The sequence below is a fragment of the Taudactylus pleione genome, unplaced genomic scaffold (genome assembly GCF_031769625.1).
Source record: "Taudactylus pleione unplaced genomic scaffold, aTauple2 ptg000129l, whole genome shotgun sequence".
NCBI lineage: Eukaryota > Metazoa > Chordata > Amphibia > Anura > Myobatrachidae > Taudactylus > Taudactylus pleione.
Window position 1 is genome coordinate 11,030,319 of NW_028284531.1, and position 19,229 is coordinate 11,049,547.

Consider the following 19,229-nt stretch of genomic DNA (forward strand, 5'->3'; position numbering starts at 1 on the left):
GACAGGAGCAGCGTGGAATCCGGTAAGTATATTTTTATATATATTTATTTATTTTTAAACCTATCTGCACAATGGGGGAGGGGTTGGCTACTACTGGGGGGACCTCTACTGGGGGACGTGTGGCTACTACTGGGGGTGCCATTGGGAGGACCTCTACTGGGGGGGGCTACTCTACTGGGGACTACTACTTGGGGGGGGGACTACCACTGGGGGCATTATAAAAGGGGCCTATTACTAGAGGCACTGCACTCGGGGGACCACTACTGGGGGCAATAATAGGAAGGGCCACTACAGGGACCACTGGATAGGGGGGGGTCACTACTGGGAGCCTGCATCAGGGGGACCACTACTGGGGCACTGCATGGGAGGGGGGGACACTACTGCTGGGGGCACTATACAAGGGGCTTACTGCTAGGGGCACTGCGGGGACCACTACAGGGGGCACTAGATAGGGGGGATCACTACAGGGTGCCTGCATAAGGGGACCACTACTGGGAAAACTGCATGGGGTGGACTACTGCTGGGGGCACTATATAAAAGGGCACTGCATAAGGGGATACCGCTACTGGGCGCACTGCATTGTGGGGACTGCTACTGGGGGCACTGCATAAGGGGGAACACTACGTGGGGCACTGCATTTGGGGGGGCCACTACTGGGGGTACTGAGTAAGGGTAACTAATTGGGGGCTGTATAAGAGGGACCACTACTGGGGATACTGTATAAGGGGCACTACTATGGGCCTGCATGAGAGGGACCACAACTGCATACTGGGGGTACTGTATAAGGGGTACTACTGGGGTTAAGGTGCATATGGATAGGAATGTTCAGTTTGAAAATAAAGGGGTGTGTCATGTTGACATGCCCCATTTTTAAGTGACCACGACCATTTTTTGTCGCGCGCGCCTTCGGCGCACGCACATGGGGGGGGGGGCTACCTTTTCAAATTTGCCCTGGGCTCCAAATACCCTAGTTATGCCACTGGTATGTATATGTGTGTGTATGTGTATGCATGTATCTCTCTCTCTCTATATCTATCTATACTCTATACATATGTAATATATATACATATATATGCTTAGAATATGTGTTAAACTTGATTCATTTCTTCTGTCTGCTAGAAGTTAAAATGGAAAAAGTGTAACGAAGCTGTGATAGAAATCCTTCAGATCAGGTGTCCCTGGGTCTTATAAAGACAGAGCTACCAGGAACCTGCCTTTTTATTTTGGCTTCAGCTACTGTAATACAGGAGCATGTCTGTCTGCTCACAGCTGCTTTTCCATAGGGAACCCTTAAAGCAGTGCCTCCCTGCATCTCGCGGCGACGACCAGTAGGTGGCGCTAGCAGATGAAAATCAGCTGCTCCTTCTGTCACCAACAGACCTGTTGCATTTGCATTCAGCCGCTTGACTTGTGCAGCAGGGAGGCAGCTTCCAGCTGTATCCAGGAGCTGTGCAAGTTTCCCCTCTGTGGTTTACAGCTGTGCCACACACTCAATGATCACAATGGTGCCCTCTGCTCCAAGCCAGACCCAGACAGACCACAAGAGATAATGAAGATTTGAAGACTATATTCATATTTGCACTTTCTGGACTGTGATATTCTCCTTTTTGCATACAGTTTAGTAGTTGCATGAGGAATAGACGTGGGAGCCAGTCCTAGGGAAGGTGAGTTGTCAAAGAGATGTCATAATGTCAATATACATGTGTGAGTCTAGTTTCCTGGATTGCAAGTCTCTCAATCTATTGTGTTTGAGTTGTGTGTGTGTGTATATATATATATATATAGATATATATATATATATATATATATATATATATATATATATATATATATATATATATAGCCAGAGCATGGCAGACCTCTTTGCAATTCCTTTGAAGTAGTGGTGTGGAAGCCCAGAATTGTGCCCCTGAAGAGTACATTGCCTTCATGCTTTTTAACACTTTAAATACTAGGATATTCCTTATAACTTTACAATGAGGTGATGAATGTCACTAGCGGTAGTTGGTTGTTACCATATCACATGCTGTGATGTTAATTGCAGTCTTCAGTTTTTAAGGTAATTGCAATGTATGATGTCTCATAGATCCAAAATTGTGAATCTGAAAAGTAATATATGTATTATCCAGTTTATTATACCTATGTGCACTTTTAACCCCATCAATGATCTTTAACAAATTTTGATTATTGTTAATAGCCCATGAGTATACTGGAGTGCAACTCTTATTTTTCTAATTAATTTTCTTATGACAAAAAATAAATAAAAAAAATTGTAACAATTTGATGACGGCTGTATACAATGTGTGTGACAGTGTATTGATGTGATATGTTGCTGTCACATGAATTAGATGATGGTCTTTCTGGAAGAAAGGGGGAGTAGGAGACCGTATTGTGTAAATTTGTATAAATTTTATGGAGGTTGCCAAATACACTCAGGAGCTACATGAATCATGTGGCAGGTGGATCTGATTGAATAGGATAACTTTCCACATTGACATATCAGGCAATAAAAACATGTTTTGCAAAATTCAGGCTTGGCATTAGACCCAAAATTAATGTACAAATATTTCAGTGGAAGTTGAGTAGAATTTATGTTTCATGACTGTATCTAAAGGGTTAATCTTTAATGAAACGTCAACATGTAAAAAGAGAAGAGTGGTATATAATCAGGACCTCTACAATTGTATCATAGACATGCAGGTTATGCTGTGAAAGCTGATAATGACAATTCTCACTGCTATAGAGCAATGAACATGCACGGAAATACCATGGATTTATTTTCTGTAAGATAATTGGTTATACATTTTGCAAGAGCGTTGTATAAACAGAACATGACTTCTTTATATTGTTAGTACTTTAAACATAAAAAAACCTTTTATATACAAAAATACCAAGAACTCTCATTATTATTATTATTATTATTATTATTATTATTATTATTATTATTATTATAACAAAAATAGCTGGAAAACACCAGTTCTCTCTAAAACACACCTTTTGTAACTACTGAGTTGTAGTATAAATCTGATGCTAAGAGCAATAAGGTAACATTATTTTACTTGCTGAAAACCCAAAGTTTGACATAAATTGTATGATTTATTTGATTAACATTTTATGCTAGTCCCTAGTATGTTAGTTGGGTAGTCCTAAGTATGTTTGGTTGTGACACTTAAAGGCTCAGCTTCACTGATGTTAATGCCCCCTGTGGCTCTGACCCATGTGATGCTTGGTCATAATTGCTTGTGAACTGCTGGCCATTCTGTTTATGGGGAAGGCTACAAATGTATTTAACTAACAAATTATAACAGTCAGAGATAGTTGTAGATTCATATAAGGGTTTTGATGATTGAAGTTGGCCTAGTACGTCATATGCAACAGTGATCTTTGGTAATTCTAAAGCAGAGCTTCTCAAACTCTGAGCGTGATTCAATTCAATGCGATGTTGAATATCCGCGGGAGGGAGCTCCCGGAGCTATTCAATTCAGCGCACTGTTAACTCGGAGAATGCCGGTTCTCACGACTTAACCTGGGTGTTTAGTAGCGAGAACCGGAATTCTCTGACTGAACAGCCGCGCGGTCTGCACTTTTGTCAGATTTCTCCTCGCATCCCAGGAGGGTGCGAGAAGAAATCTTTTAGCCCGACCAAACATCGCGTTGAATTGAATTGCCCCCTCTGTCCTCAAACCACACTAACAGTCCAGGTTTTAAGGATATCCATGCTTGAGCTCAGATGGTTAAATCAAACTGACTGAGGTACTAATTAAGTCACCGGGCGCAAGCATTATTATCCTTAATACCTGGACTATTAGGGGTATATTTACTAAAGTGAGAGTTTTTAGAAGTGGAGATGTTGCCCATAGCAACCAATCATATTCTAACTATTATCTTCTAAAAGGTGCTAGTTAAATGTTAAGTAGAATCTGATTGGTTGCTATGGGCAAAATCTCCGTGTCTAAAAACTCTCACTTTAGTAAATATACCCCTAAAGCTGCATACACACACAATGATTTTGTTACTAAAGATTTTATGAACGATTATCTGTCAGATTTTTTTCAAGTGTAATGAACAATTTTTTGAACTACAAACGATTTTTGTAACTTCCCTTAATGAAAATCATTCAGTTGGTCAGTCAGAATAAACTACAAACGGGAACACGCATGAACGATAATCGTTCATCGTAATAACTCAGAAACTGAGAACGATAACGACATCGTTATAATTAAATCGTTCAAAAAATCGTTGTGTGTATGCACCTTTAGTGTGCCTTGAGGACTGAGTTTGAGAAACACTGTTTTAGTGCACTATCCACAAATATCAAACTCACAACATAGTTGCCGTTTCTACACTTATCACTGACGGTGAACATGGGCTCAAAAACGTAATTGATGTAAAATATTTTATATCAGTGAATTGCCCCCATGTTAATACATGCTACGTCCAACAGTCGACCACTGTTTCCTGAATTATATGAGTGAGGTTTGCATCTCAGCACTATCACATGTATAATGGGCTTGGTATCCGGTCGGGATGCCGGCGGTCAGAATAACGACAGTGGCATCTCGACAGTTAGAATCCCGACCCACTAAGGCACAGGTTCTCAAACTCGGTGGTCAGGACCCCAAACAGTGCATGTTTTCCAGGTTTCTACACAAAATTGCAAGTGAAGTAATTATAACCACCTGTGGATCTTTTAAAATGTGTCAATGAGAAGTGAATACACCTGTGCACCTGCTAGGTGACCTGGAAAACTTGAACTGTGTGGGGTCCTGAGGGCCGAGTTTGAGAACCACTGCACTAAGGTAAGTGTCCTAACCCACCTTTCTTGCAGCCTAGCCCTAACACTCCCACTGCTGCCTAACCATAATCCCCAAACCTAATCATCCCCCTAACCCTAATACTTAACAATGGGGTGCCAGTGGTCGGGATTCTGGCTCCGGGATTCCGTCTGCTGTCAAGATTTCGTCACCAGTATTCTGAGCGCCGGCGTCCCAACCGCCGTGATGGTAACTACATCCCGTATAATGAACTCGTAGGGCGGTATCCAATTATCCCCGAAATCCACCCGACGCCGGCACTTATTGGGGCTTTTTTATCAGGTTCTGATGTGTCCTGAAAAGTGCCATGTTTTCACCGCAGCGATGGCAAAAACACATAGGTCTGTGAACTTATCATGGATCCTATGTGTTTTTGCCCCAAAAATCCTATTTGTTTGGCCAAACAAATAGGATACCGGGATATAAAAAATGGGTGAAAAACGGGAAGTATCAGCGAGAAGACCCCATTTTTCGCCCCTGAAAATATATCGGAGCTACTTGGATATCCACCAAAACCCACTTGTATTACTGTGCTGTATCTCTCTCTGTAAATAGATAATCGCTAAATATTTTCTTAAGCTGGCAATACACTGCATGCAAATTGTGAAAACCAGCCAATCAAATGACTTGATTTGAACGATTGTCGTTCAGTGGGGGTGATTCAGTTTGGGATGGAATTACAAAGCTGTATGCAAGCAGCTTTGCAATTCCGTCCTTGCCCCAGTGTACGGTACTGAATTATAATCATTCACAGCCTGAATACAGCTGAAAAATGGTCTGGGTCGTTTGGTTAGTTTATCAAACCTGTCCGATCCTCACGACCGTCGTTCAGCCAATGTCTTGCTGTGAATGTAGATCGCCTCCATACATCGTGCAGTGTATGGAGGCACTTTGAATATAGGGCTGTCGCTCCTCCCCTCTTCAGTGATTTGCACTGATCATGCATCTTTAGGCTGTGTGGTGACACTAGTAAGCGAATAGGATACAGGTACTGAACAACAGATAGAACACTAAGAGCATTTGCCACTAGTTTCTTAGAGGAAAGTAATTTTAAAAAGGGGATGATCAGGGAAATATTTTAAAAGTCTTAAATATATGACATAACACAACTATTTTTAAGAGTAAATGCTAGCCCCAGTGACCTAACGCCTATGCTATGCCCAGTCTGACCCTTTTCCCTGCTGCAGATCTCCTTTAATGATGTTAACTTTGAAAAAGGCCTCTAGAGGGTTTTGTCTTAATAATAGATGACGTTATCCATGTATGCTTGGCTAATATAAGATAGTGCAGATATTCTAAATGAAATCATCACATATTACGCGTAACAAAAAAAAAGTTTATATATTTTTAAAAAACAAACATATGGTTTTTCTAAGTTACAGTCCTGTAAAACTGACCATATTTGCTTATCAGTGTGAAGTTATTTAATTAATACCAGTGCTTCTAAAAAGTTGGATTTTTTTCCAAAAAGAAGTGGGAATGTGTGTAGGGGTTACTGTCATTATATGTTGTCATTATACAGGGTGTTTCACTTGCTACTGGCAAGGTTCATATGGGCACGTAACACACAGACATGATGAATGTGGACGCCTCAGTGCACAACACCACTGTCAGAAGCAGGAATACCTACTGACTAGCAATGGCAGCTCCAGAGGTGAGGCTGCAGCCAGTGGCGGATTTTACCTAGGGGTAAAATATGCTACTTCACTGAGCCAGTTGCAGTCCTTGACCGCACTGGCTACACTGTGATTGGAGGTGGCTTCCTATTGGAAGCGCTACCTGCCAGTCACTCAAAGGACAGGCAGCCCAAGGGGGAGGGCTATTCTCCCCCTGGGACTGCCAGTCCGGGCTACGATTTTCAGAGACCGGCTTGCAGTGGAAGCCGCTGCTCTGCCAATCTGGCAGCCCTACACAGCTTCCCGGGACTGCAACCAATGCAGTCCCTAGAAGCCGGCGATATGCGCTGCGCCACCCCCGCTCATGCACAAGTGTTGGTCCCGGCCCCTGCCAGGTACATTGTGCAGGTGCCGGGACCTGGCCAGACCAGCAGCAGCGGCAGGCCCCCTCAGCTAAGAGTCCAGTCCAAAATTCAAATAGGGGAACCACACCAACTGGCATCCTCACTGGCAGTTGGTGTGGCTCCCATATTTGAATTTTGCACTCTGCTGCTGACTAAGGTGGGGAACAGCTGGCTATCACTTCGCACATGCATGAACCTTGGCCTGGATGCTAATGGTGAACACTTTCATCACTTGCTATGACCTCCTCATGTTTCTCATAGACCAATGTATGTCTGTGTCACATTTCACTAAATGACATCAATTACTTTAAATGTTATAAGAAAAACATTAGGGCCGATAGCCAGTGAAACACTCTGTAGATTAGGGGTGGGCAATAAGCGGACCTCCAGCTGTTGTAGAACTACACAACCCAGCATGCCATGCAACAGTGTTGCTATTTGGCCATTCTAAAACTGTTGCATGGCATGTTGGGATTTGCACTTCATCAACAGCTGGAGTGCCGCTTATTGCCCACCCCTGCAGTGTAGATGGAAGTGGTTAAGCGTTCTACATGTTCTCAAGTGTAAATCCTGACTGTATGATATTTTCACAGACTCTGGGCCTGATTCAGAGCTGAACGCTCTGACCAGAGCGCTCGCTCTGAATCAGGGCCCTCCTACCTTTTTTTGGTGCGTCCTCATGGACGCTCGCATAGCTGTGGGCGAGCGTCCATGATGATGGTCGCGATGGTCTTGACCATCACGACCATCGGGCTTGTGACGGAGATCCTGCGGTAGGGTCTCGCTGCTGCAAGCCCTGGAGTGATTTTGGCCCTATCAGAGCCAAAATCACTCCCACTGACATCACTAGTGATGTCAGTGGGGCCGGCTTCAGACGGTAGGCGTTCCCATGGGAACGCCTCTGTCTGGCAGGCACGCCCCCGGCACGCCCACCAAAGGGGGCATGCTGTCAATCAACATCGACAGCACGCCCCCTTTGGTGCGAGACCCGAAGCGATGGAGAGCCCGTCGCTCGCCGGGTCTCGCACATGCGCACGACGGACCTCCCTCCGTCGTGCGCATGCGCAGTGGGGGAACATCGACCCGCTTGCGAGCATACTGCCGCTCACGAGCGGGTCTGAATGACCCCCTCTGCTTTTTCATCATACTCTATGCAGAGAACTATCCTTCAAAGTGTAATACACAGAACTATAGAGAGACATCTTCATGACTGTTCCCACTCATTATATGCTGAGACTGGAACTTACAGTATTTGAGTAATTTATTTTTCACCTGCAAATATATGAATAAAATAGATCATAGCTTGTCTCAGAATTGGCTCTAAATTTGCCTCTACAATGCTCATGTACTTCATATAAATTAATTATAAATATAATCAATGTACTGGTTGAAAGCTGTATAAAATGATGTCACTGCCTGCTTGAGTTATGCAATAAGTACACAAAATATGGTATTGGATTGCAGTTTGTGGGAGTGATTATACACAGCAATGTAATTTATGAACACTGGTATTTCAAAGAGCTACAGCTGTGTCCACTTTTAACTATCCTTCTGGACGGACACAACTTAGATCAGGGATGGGGAACCTCAGGCCAGGGGGCCGTATAAGGCCCGCAGATTCATTTGGTCTGGCCCTCTGAGCTTTTTTCTGCTAGCCTCTTCTGGCTAGCAGGGTGCCTAGAATGGCACCCTGCAGCCAGAATCTATGCAGCAGTGCCACCTAGAGCGTCCTTAGGACGCTTCAAACGGTCACACCGCTGCCCTCACAGCTCCCTGGAGCATCCTTACGATGCTCCGGGCATTGCTGTAATCACTGGCGATTGTGGCCCTGCCCCCATGTGACGTCACATGGAGGGGCGTGGCCTGCACCAGGCCCGTGAATAATGTTATATATATCAAAATGGCCCTCGGCAGAGAAAAGGTTCCCCACCTCTGACTTAGATAATTTTGGAAGAATATGCTAATTAATAATAATAAAAAAAACATCCCATGATAAGCCATTAGATCTCTTGACAAGGTGTCACAAGCTAGTATTCGTAGAGCCCTATATAATTCTAGCTTGTGACACCTTATCTAATGGGGCCCATATATCTGCGATGGATTGCCGTGATCCCGCGATGCTGCAACCCAGCATCGCAGGATCACACTGAACTCGTACCCCCCACTAGATTTGCTCCGGGCTGGGGGGCTCACTGTTCCCCGCTTCATTTTTTCCCTGAGGGGGCATGGCCACAACTACTGCAAATAGGCCACGCCCCCTTCAATCGGGCCCCGGTCAGCTTTCTACGGCCATGTGTGTATATATATGCTTGCCTGTCGTGAGTGAGCTGCTAGGTTCCATGCCACTCTGCTAGCGTCTGGCGATGCCACTCTGCTAGCGTCTGGCGTCTATTTTACCGAAAATGTGTTTAAGTTGCAATGCGACTAGGACGTACCAGCAGACTGTGCTGATGAATTTGATATGCAAAACTTTTCTATATATGTGTATCCCCACCCTAAGTTAACTCCATAGAGAAGGAGGGAGGGATTGGAGGGCAAGAGGGAAGGGATGGAGAAGGAGCTGCTGCAGTGCATTGTGGGGTAATGACCCAGATGCCGCTGCCTACCCACCGGGACAAGATAAAAGTGGCAGCATCCTGGAGAGTTTCAATTAACACGTGTTAAGCTACAAAAAATACTTGTTAGTAAATGCTAAACCCATACATTTTGTATGGGCAGAAGTACAGGCTAGCGCAGCTGTCTGTCATTAGAAAAACAGCGCTATCAGTATTGAAAGATAGCAGCAGCTGCATTTAACATAGGTAACAAGTAATAAAATCCTAATCATAAATGTGGCTGTTAGTGCACACTAACTGGCTGCTACAGATCACTGAATCAAGCCAATGCCAGCACAAGTTGTTTGTAACTAGCGTTAAAAAAAACTATAACGTGCCTTGAGTTTGACAAGCTAGGATGTGAATCTGTGAGACTCCATAATATTCCAGGACAGTTCACAGGGGTGCCACAACCTGGCCCTGGAGGTTTCCAGTCAGAGGACTGGGAGTCCGGGGAGGCAGCAGTAGACGAGGAGGAAGTACATATAACTTCATCAGCTAATTCCGGGTGTTGATGAGACCTGACCAGAGGTGTGGAGTCTTACTCATTGGTGGTTTTCATCAGTGACCCCTCTAACTGGGATATGGGTTTAGCTGCGCCCAATAAGCAGGTCGCCACCCCTGATCAGGGACCCAGGAATTAGCAACTGACAGGGAAATAAGAAAGACAACTGAGTGCCTGGTGATTATCAATGGAAAATATTAGGGATGTGCGCCGGACCATTTTTGCCGGATTTGGATTTGGTTCTAATTCGTCGTCCGGCTTTGGATTGGATTTGGATTTGCCAAACTGCGGTGACTGGATTTGGATTTGGATTTGGATTTTTTTACAAAAATTTACAAAAAAAGCTAAAATCACATAAATTGGTCTTTTTTTTTTCTTCCTAGAATATTATTAACCTCAATAACATTAATTTCCAGTCAATTTAGACCATATCACAGCTTATAATATTGTTTTCAACATTATTGGCCAAAGTTTGCAGTGAGCTGACTGGTTACTAAGCGACAAAGCAGCGGCACAACGACACAAACACCACAGTATAAAGCACATCTATGAAAACATTGCCACACAGCAGTGGCAGAAATGAAAAGTAGTGCACCCACCCAGTGGGTACGGCCAGCAGAGTCACAGTACTTGTTTACATAGTGGGCTATGGCCCAAGGAGTCACAGTGCACAATCTTATTCACATTACACCGCACATAGGGCCTGACTCACATTACACCATAAAGTAGTGTCTCTTATTTATGTTACGACACACAGTAGTGCCCCTTTTACACAATGCCCACAGTAGTGCCCCTTTTACACAATACCCACAGTCAGGGGCGGATTGGGCCGCCGGGATGCTGGGCCAGTTCCCGCTGGGCCGGTGCCTTTGGTGGCCAGCAGCCGCTCAGCCTACCCCTCTCTATCTGGACCCCCTCCCCGGCTTCCGCTGCCGCGATTAGGGCTTCAGCTGCCGGTGGCCGCTCAGCCCATCCTTCACTAATTTAAACAGCCCCGCGCTTCACGGCAGCGGAAGCGCTGGGCTGTTTAAATTAGTGAAGGATGGGCTGAGCGGCCGCCGTCAGCTGAAGCCCTAATCGGCACGGCAGAACTTGAAGCATAGTAAAAAAAAAAAAAAAATGGGCGACGGAGCCTTTGCTCCGCCTTCAGCCCCTCCGAAGCCCGCCTTCAGCCTCCCACAGATGTCACCACACCAGGCAGGCAGCAGAAGCGATGTGATGCAGCTTGCTGCACTGTTCCAGGATGCCGGCGCCCAGCAAACTGCCCATTATTACTGTTACTACTGTGTGCAGGTAGGCACCAGTAGAATAATAAAGAATATGAATATATAACATTAAAGTAAGTTTCTATACTGTATGTGAGTTATATCATATATATATATATATATATATATATATATACTGTTTGTATGTATATATATATATATATATATATACATATATATATATATATATGGATTACATACTGTACCACCAGTAAAAGCTATTAGGGGTGCCGGTCAACACAGGATTTTATATATATAACCCACCCTACCCCCAGGCCCCCTAGACATACAGTACCACTCAGCCCTGGGACATACACCCACCGCCAACCCCCCACCCTCTCCCTCCTTCGGCCCAAGGCATGTACACTGCTCTCACTATTTTTTTCTTGTGTAGGCCAATGTGTTTTCATTTTTTCTCATTCAAGGTCAATGTGTTTTTCTTTCCTATGGGGGCCAATGTGTTTTATTAATTTCTGTAGGGGCCAATGTGTTGTTTTTTTTTCCAGTGGGGACCAATGTTTTCTATTTTTTTACATGCTGGTCAATTTGTTTTTTTTTCTTTTGGGGACCAATGTGTTTTATTTTTTCCTATGGGGGTAATGTGTTTTTTTTCTGTGGGAGACAATATGTGTGTTTTTTTTCTGTGGGAGCCAATGTGTTTTATTTTTTTTCTTGTGCATTGTTTTATATCTGCACATGTGCCTGAGTTACACCGCGTTGCGTCCCGATGGTGTTCCTACAGAGTTGCAGTACGAGTTCAGATGCATGCACCAAAAAGTGTACTAGAAATGTGTTGGGTGGTTACAGAGGGTTGGCTATAATGACACTGAATTGCTCATATTGGCCTGGTGAAAGTTCTAATGGTGCGACCGATGGTGGCGTCAAAAGACGCGCAAAGCATGTTTGCAGGGTCTGTAGAAAGTTGGAAAATACAGATGTACACCAGAAAAGGCCATTAAAGCTGCATTAGCCTAAATATGCAACTGCATCAAAAGACGCAAGGACAGCTGCAATTGTGTCCAACTCAGAATCAGCCCTATAAGGAGGGATCCCGCCCCCTCGACAGACCCCAACCCCTCAATAGACCCCGCCCCCATTACGGCTGCTTCTATAAATTTCCCGGGCTGGTTTTCCATCCCAATCCGCCCCTGCCCACAGTAGTGGTGTCCCTTACACAATGCCCCCAGCAGTGGTGCCCCCTATGCAGTCCCCTTAGTAGTAGGGTCCCCTATGCAGTGCCCCCAGTAGTAGAATGCCCCCCCCAGTAGTATGCCCCCCATTAGCAGGCCCTCCCAGTAGTATGCCCTCCCAGTAGTATGCCCCCCCAGTAGTATGCCACCCATTAGGAGGCCCCCAGTAGTATGCCCCCCATTAGCAGGCCCCCCCAGTAGTATGCCCCCCATTAGCAGGCCCTCCCAGTAGTATGGCCCCCCAGTAGTATGCCACCCATTAGGAGGCCCCCAGTAGTATGCCCCCCCAGTAGTATGCCCCCCATTAGCAGCCCCCCAGTAGTAGGCCCCCCCAGTAGTAGGCCGCCCCAGTAGCAGGCCGCCCCAGTAGCAGGCCGCCCCAGTAGCAGGCCGCCCCAGTAGTATGGCCCCCCCAGTAGTATGGCCCCCCCAGTAGTATGGCCCCCCAGTAGCAGGCCCCCCCAGTAGTATGGCCCCCCAGTAGTATGGCCCCCCAGTAGCAGGCCCCCCCCAGTAGTATGGCCCCCCGTAGCAGCCCCCCCCGTAGCAGCCCCCCCAGTAGCAGGCCCCCCCAGTAGCAGGCCCCCCCAGTAGAAGCCCCCCCGCACCCCCAGTAGCAGACCCCCCCAGTAGCGCCCCCGCCCTTACACACATAAAAAAAAAAACTTACCTGAATCCCCGCTCCCACGCCGTCCGCTTTGCTGCCACGCACTGAGGAAGGAGCCGGAAGACGGAGCTCCTGAGTGAGCTCCAGCCGGCTCCCTCCGTGCAGCAGCCAATGAGAGTCTGTGTGACTCTCATTGGCTGCTGTAACAAACACACAGCTGCCGCTGGCGGCTGTGTGTTTGTTCTGTGTAGGGCAGACCGCTATCACAGCGGTCTGCCCTACACGCAAGGAGACCTGATGTCGGATTCTCTAGTGAGAAACCGACATCAGGCGGCCGCCGTTCGGCCCCGGACGGGGATCCAAGTCAGGCGGTGGACTCGGATCCCCAATGTTCGGAGCGGTTTGGAATCCACAGAATCCGAACCGCTCATCTCTAGAAAATATCGGTAATCACCGATGTAGAATAACGCTTAAGAATATTGGTAGTGACCGATGTTGAATATTCCTGAAGAATATTGGTAGTGACTGATGTTGAATATCACTGAAGAGTATCGGTAGTGACCGTTGCTGAATATCACTGGAGAATATCACAGAGACTGGTGAAGCGCACTGAGGATACAACAGCCTGGAACAGTGATCCAAAGCTAGCAGCTACTGGAGAAGTTGCTCAGACGACTTCCTGTTTCCTGGAGTCCTGCTTTATAACCTTAGGTAGCTGTCCATTGGAGGAGAGAGACAGCTGAGAGGTGACCAGGCTACCAGAACGCCTCCGCCGGAACTCCGATATGGAGGATTGCGTAGAAGTCAACAGGGCCTCGGGGATAATGCTAGGCATGTCACCCACCGCCGCACTCGGTGTCTGACCGCGTGGTTAGTCAGGGGAAGCCAGCGCCGCAGTGAGTAACGGCCGATCCCAGGCTGAATGCTGACAGTAAGTCAGAATGGCTCACATGTGTATAGGGGACATTTCAGGTTGGCCCCTCTGCCTAAGGGCCCCACCCCCTCCTCTAGGGGTAAGTAACTTGGTGGAGCAGGATCATTGTGCTTGGAGTGTGTCTATACAAACTACACCAAGATTAGCCCTCCTGCCATTCAAAGTGGGTGGTACTGACACACCCCAGTCCCTTCCGTTACAAAGAGGCCCTGTTTATTGCATTGTGCCTCTAAAGCTGGGTACACATTAGCTGATGTGTACCCAGTTCGATATCGCCGGCGACGGGACCCGGCATGTAGCAAGTGCATACACACTTTCTGATGCTGGGGCGACGGTGGGGAGGGACGCATCATGCGGAAACTGCAGCATGACATCATTAGTGACATCCAGTGGCGTCACTCATCCTGGTGACACCCGGTGCAGACCCATGAGAGATAGTAGTGCACGCAGTGGTAAAAGGGGCGTGGCCTCACTGTTATGGGATGTGACTTTGCATGTAAGGGGCGTGGCCTTGTGGGCCGCACTCCAGATTTAGTCATACCCAGTGTTGGATCTACATTTTTGGGGCCTGAAGCTTGTACTTTTATGGGGGCCCCTTTGCAACCAGCAACAAAAGGTCAACATCCAACAAGGTCCAAAGGGCCTTGCTGCCCTTGCAAGGACCCTGAGGCCCAAATGGCAGAGATGTAGAAACCCCTCAGAGAGTGAGACACTCTAGGTAGGTAGATAGATAGATGTAGAAACCCCCCAGAGAGTGAGAGACTGTAGATGGATGTAGAAACCCCCCAGAGAGTGAGAGACTGTAGATAGATGTAGAAACCCCAGAGAGACTGTAGATAGATGTAGAAACCCCCCAGAGAGTGAGAGACTAGATAGTTCACATACAAAACCAAAACTTCCTTATCTAGAATCCCAGCTATTGATCCTCCTGAGTGGGAGTCAGGTCTCTCCCCCACGCTGCGTGTTCCCACCTCTGAGCTGCATGCCATCCTTCAGTCAGCTCTGCTTTCAGTTTGTGGTCAGCATTGCAGGGCTGACTTCTGGCAGATGGGGCAGCATAAATGGAGATGGGCACTTGGCAGTACTGCACTCAGCAGTGACACTGACAGCAGCTCTCTATTCTGTGCCCGGTCGGCTCAGAAAAGCCATCCTCTGGTCGTAGCTGTAGATATTGTCTGCTGACCAGAACTGACCAGGGGGGTGTTTCTGGATACTCAGAACCCCCCCCACATGCACTACTGTAGAGCATATTCTAAAGTCAATATTAAGTACTTCAACCCATTGACTTACGATTCTATCACTAAAATAACCTTATTTTAATAAAACACACTTTAAAATACACATTGCTTTTGTTGAAAAATCATTAATTGAAGAAAAAAAAAAAAAAAATTGCTTCAGGGCCAGAGTCAAATTTGTACCACTACAGTTAATCTGGCAATAGGAATGTAGCCTTGTAACATCCATTTTGTTAAACAAGACCAATTTTTGTTGTGAAGTAACTTTTTTGTCAAAAGTTCTGCAATGTTTTTGCAAACAAACGGTATCATGGTCATTGTAGGAAGATATTTACGGGTGGTATTCAATTAGTTTCGCACCTGCGATAAAGTTCTGCCTGCCGGACTTTTCGCCTACCTCGCGTCTTTTGACCGTAGAAACTTATCGTGCGCGTCCCCGCTATTTTCCGTAATCAATTCCAAAGACACGAAAATGGCGAAACGCAAAGTCAGAACAGATGAAAAGTGGTGTCAGAATCGGGGAAATCAGCCTGAATTCCCCAAAAAGATGCAGAAACCTCAATGTAGTAGCGCCCGATTAGTCCTAAATAAGCTGTTTGGGGTACTTACGTTGGTACAGTTGCCTCTAATTAGCGTCTTTGAAGTGAATTAGCGACTTTAATAAAAGTGAAATTCCTCCATCATAAAAGCCCCTGCAACCTCAAAAACACTTGGCCCATTCTTAGAGCACCCCCAGAACCTTAGTTAACTAGTTTTTGAATTTGTCCCCCCCACTTTTTTGCCCCCCCCCCTGCACCCATCCAAATTAAAGTACTTTTTTGGGGGTGTTAAGATTTTTTCTGGAATTTTTTTACACAGTTGTCTTTTGGGGGCTGTCCCAAGGGTTCTGAGTGGTTTCCCCACCTTTGCTCCCCAAAATAAAAAAAATGCACTTCTTTTCTCCAGCTATTCAAAGGCGAATCTTTTTCGCCTATTACATTGCATTGACTTTCTGCGTAAGCGAAAAGTATTTGGAATTGAATATGGAGATAAGTTTCCGACAGGCGAAAAGTCGCAATCGGCGATACTTTTTCATGGATCTCTGCTTTTCGCGTCTAATTGAATACGGCCCTTAGGCAGGAATCCAATTAGCCCTGTCAATATACCGGGTTTGAAAAAGGGAACACCTGGGGCTATTCAATTAGAGCCCCTTCTTCTCGCCTGATAAATTAACTATTAACGGGCATTAACACATAGATTCCTGGATACATTCTAGATTCCTGGATAAATTTCTAAATCTACAAATGTGCCCTTTACACAGTTGCGCTAAAAAGTCCCTTGCGGTGCGCCAGGTCCCGTTAAACACTGCTAGTGCCGGGCACATTTATCTAGCTCCTTCTAGAAGATAATAGCTAGAATCTGATTGGTTGCAATGGGCAAATATGCCCCTTAGTCAGATGTATCTGAGGAAATTAATGCATTTATGATTTTGTCTTGATCTGAAAAGGTAGTCTGCGTACAAAGTTGCAGGTACAGTAGCTCTGTCTACATCGCATCTCAAGCAGATGGAGCCTAAGTAAGAGTTTCTGCGTGGCAAGTATTAAGACGCATGTAGCGGATGGAAGTGTCATTGCCGTGTTGCCCAAATTATTTGTTTGATTTAGTTGTTCGGACGCAGTTGGGACGACTGTTTCAGATGGATCTTTTGCACACCGCATGGGGCTGGTGGAAGCCCAGATACTAATAATGACGGCTAAAGCAAGGACACATATAAAACAGTGGGTGGTGTGACTGGGACACATGAAGGCAAGCTAATACCCCCATAGACGGACAGATACAAACTTGGATGTGACTGCGCCCGACTTAGAATCAGCCCCTTTGCTTGCTGAATAGAGAGGATTTTGGTTGAGACACATTACTGGTGTGGCCATACTCAGTATGTCTTCTCACTGCAATGTTATAATATGAACAGTAACAGGTGAAGGGAATGCTTAGCTGTTACCCAGAGGGAAATTAAAATACTTTGCAGCCACACTAGGAAAAATATATCTCATTATTTTCCATGTATATTTATTTTGACTCTGATAATCCGGATTCTGATAGGATCCTTTTAATAAACATGTTATATTCTAGTCCCCAAAGATGACCTCCTGTGGGCAGCTATTAGGGGGTTTGATAATAATTTGACAAGATTTTTTACTTAATAAGAAGTGACCACTAAGCTCATATGTTTTCATTTCATTTGTCTAGACGGCTCACTTATCTTTTTTTTCTCTCAGCTGTAGACTATACTAGATTTCAAGTCTTGATGACCATTTTCCACAATAGTTGGGGTGCAAATAAAAAAAAAACCTGGCTGCGTTCTATGCTTTGAGACGGGTGGAATGTTAGTGAGAAGGTTGAATAGCAGATTTCTCTGTGCGACATTAATCAGCTGTGTTTTGGCAGGCTTCATTTTCCTGTTATTCATGAGCAATTCCTTTACATGTGATTAAATTTAGTGACGCTTATGCCATAGTCAGGAGTGAGCTTTCTAATAGACTGCAGGCGACCCGGGTCCTGTTTACTGCATAGGGAGAGCCGGCTCAGCAGCGATGGCGGTGACGTCATCCACCCGGCATTGGTGCCGGTTCGGGCCACCAGTCTGATAGGGGTCTCAGGCGGGTCGCACCTGTGATCGACACGTGCACAAATCCCGGGTGTGACCCGCCATTAGCGTTAGGAAAGGGGTATAACTGAGCAGGCAGAGTGTGAGTAACAGCTTACGCTGGGTACATATACACTATACGATGTGTGTACCCAGCAACAGCGCAACACAATGTAATGATATACAAAGTACACAACTGCACAATCCAGTGTACAATGCCATGATGTATCGTTACATGCTGCTTTTAGCAGCATAGCATCGTCCCATGCATCGTCCCATTTGCTGTGCAGCACAAGAGATGGGACGATGCGATGAACAATTGCCGTGCACTGCTTTACCTCCAGTCATGCACTTTGTAGATTGGTGCATCCATACACTGGGGCCTATTATTACATACCTTTTTTTTTTTTTTTGAAACTGTACTGAAAGCAACGAGGACAAGGAATGTTGATAGTGTTGTGGGTTGTTAAAAAAAAACAAATAGCTGTAAGGCCATCCTATATACCCTATCATGGGTATGAATAATAAACTGGTGGTAAAGGTATATACTATTGAAGTCTTTAATTTTATTTCTACTGTTTATTTTAGCACCACCCATTTTGAGTCTATGGCTATGTTGAGTTATCACTAACATGTATAAATATATGTTTCATACCTTCTACTTACATAGAAATTAGATTAAAGCGCTTGTATGCCCTTCCCACTGACTGCAAATCTTTGTTTGTAAAAAGATCATAAAGAAGAGCAAGTGATTGGATGAGAGTGGATCATGTGCAGTGTCGTAGCTAGGGTCTTTGGAGTCCAGGCCAATTGAAAAATGGAGCCCCCCACCCCCTATGTGTGTGTCGAAAAATGAGCGTGGCCACTGAAAATGGGGTGTGTCAACATGACACTCACCCCTTTCTCGTTACTCTGGGAACATTCCTTTCCATTTTATATACTCCTTAATGCAGTGCCCCCAGTATGCAATGCTTTATGCAGTGCCCTTTATACAGTGCCCCCAGTAGTGGTCCCCCTTATGCAGGCCCCAGTAATGATTCCCCCTTATACAGTGCCCCCTGTAGTGATCCCCCTTATGCAGGCCCCATTAGTTCCCCTTATACAGTTCCCCCAGTAGTGGAAACCCTTATGGAGGCCCCCAGTAGTGATCCCCCCCATGCAGTGCCCCTTATACAGTGCCTCCAGTAGTTGTCCCCTTTATGCAGGCCCCCCGTAGTGATCCCCCCTATGCAGTGCAGTACCTCTTATACAGTGCCCCCTGTAGCGGTCCTCCTTATTCAGTGCCCCAGGGCCAGTAATGGTCCCTCCTGTGCAGTGCCCCCAGTAGTAAGCCATTTATATTGTGCCCCCAGTAGTAGTCCCCCCCCCTCCGATGCAGTGCCCTCAGTAGTAGCTCCCCCAATAGTAGTCCCCTCTGATGCACTGCCCCTAGTAGTAGT

General features: G+C 45.8%; 1 protein-coding gene across 1 annotated transcript in view; it reads left to right on the forward strand.

Annotated features, from left to right (window-relative positions):
- The first annotated feature begins 1,596 nt into the window (after positions 1-1,596).
- ADAMTSL3 (ADAMTS like 3) overlaps positions 1,597-19,229 on the forward strand; it is a 536,839-nt gene continuing 519,206 nt past the window's right edge. Inside the window, exon 1 of the mRNA XM_088472851.1 lies at positions 1,597-1,664. The gene's annotated coding sequence lies outside the window, so the exon portion shown is untranslated. The remainder of the gene's footprint in view (positions 1,665-19,229) is intronic.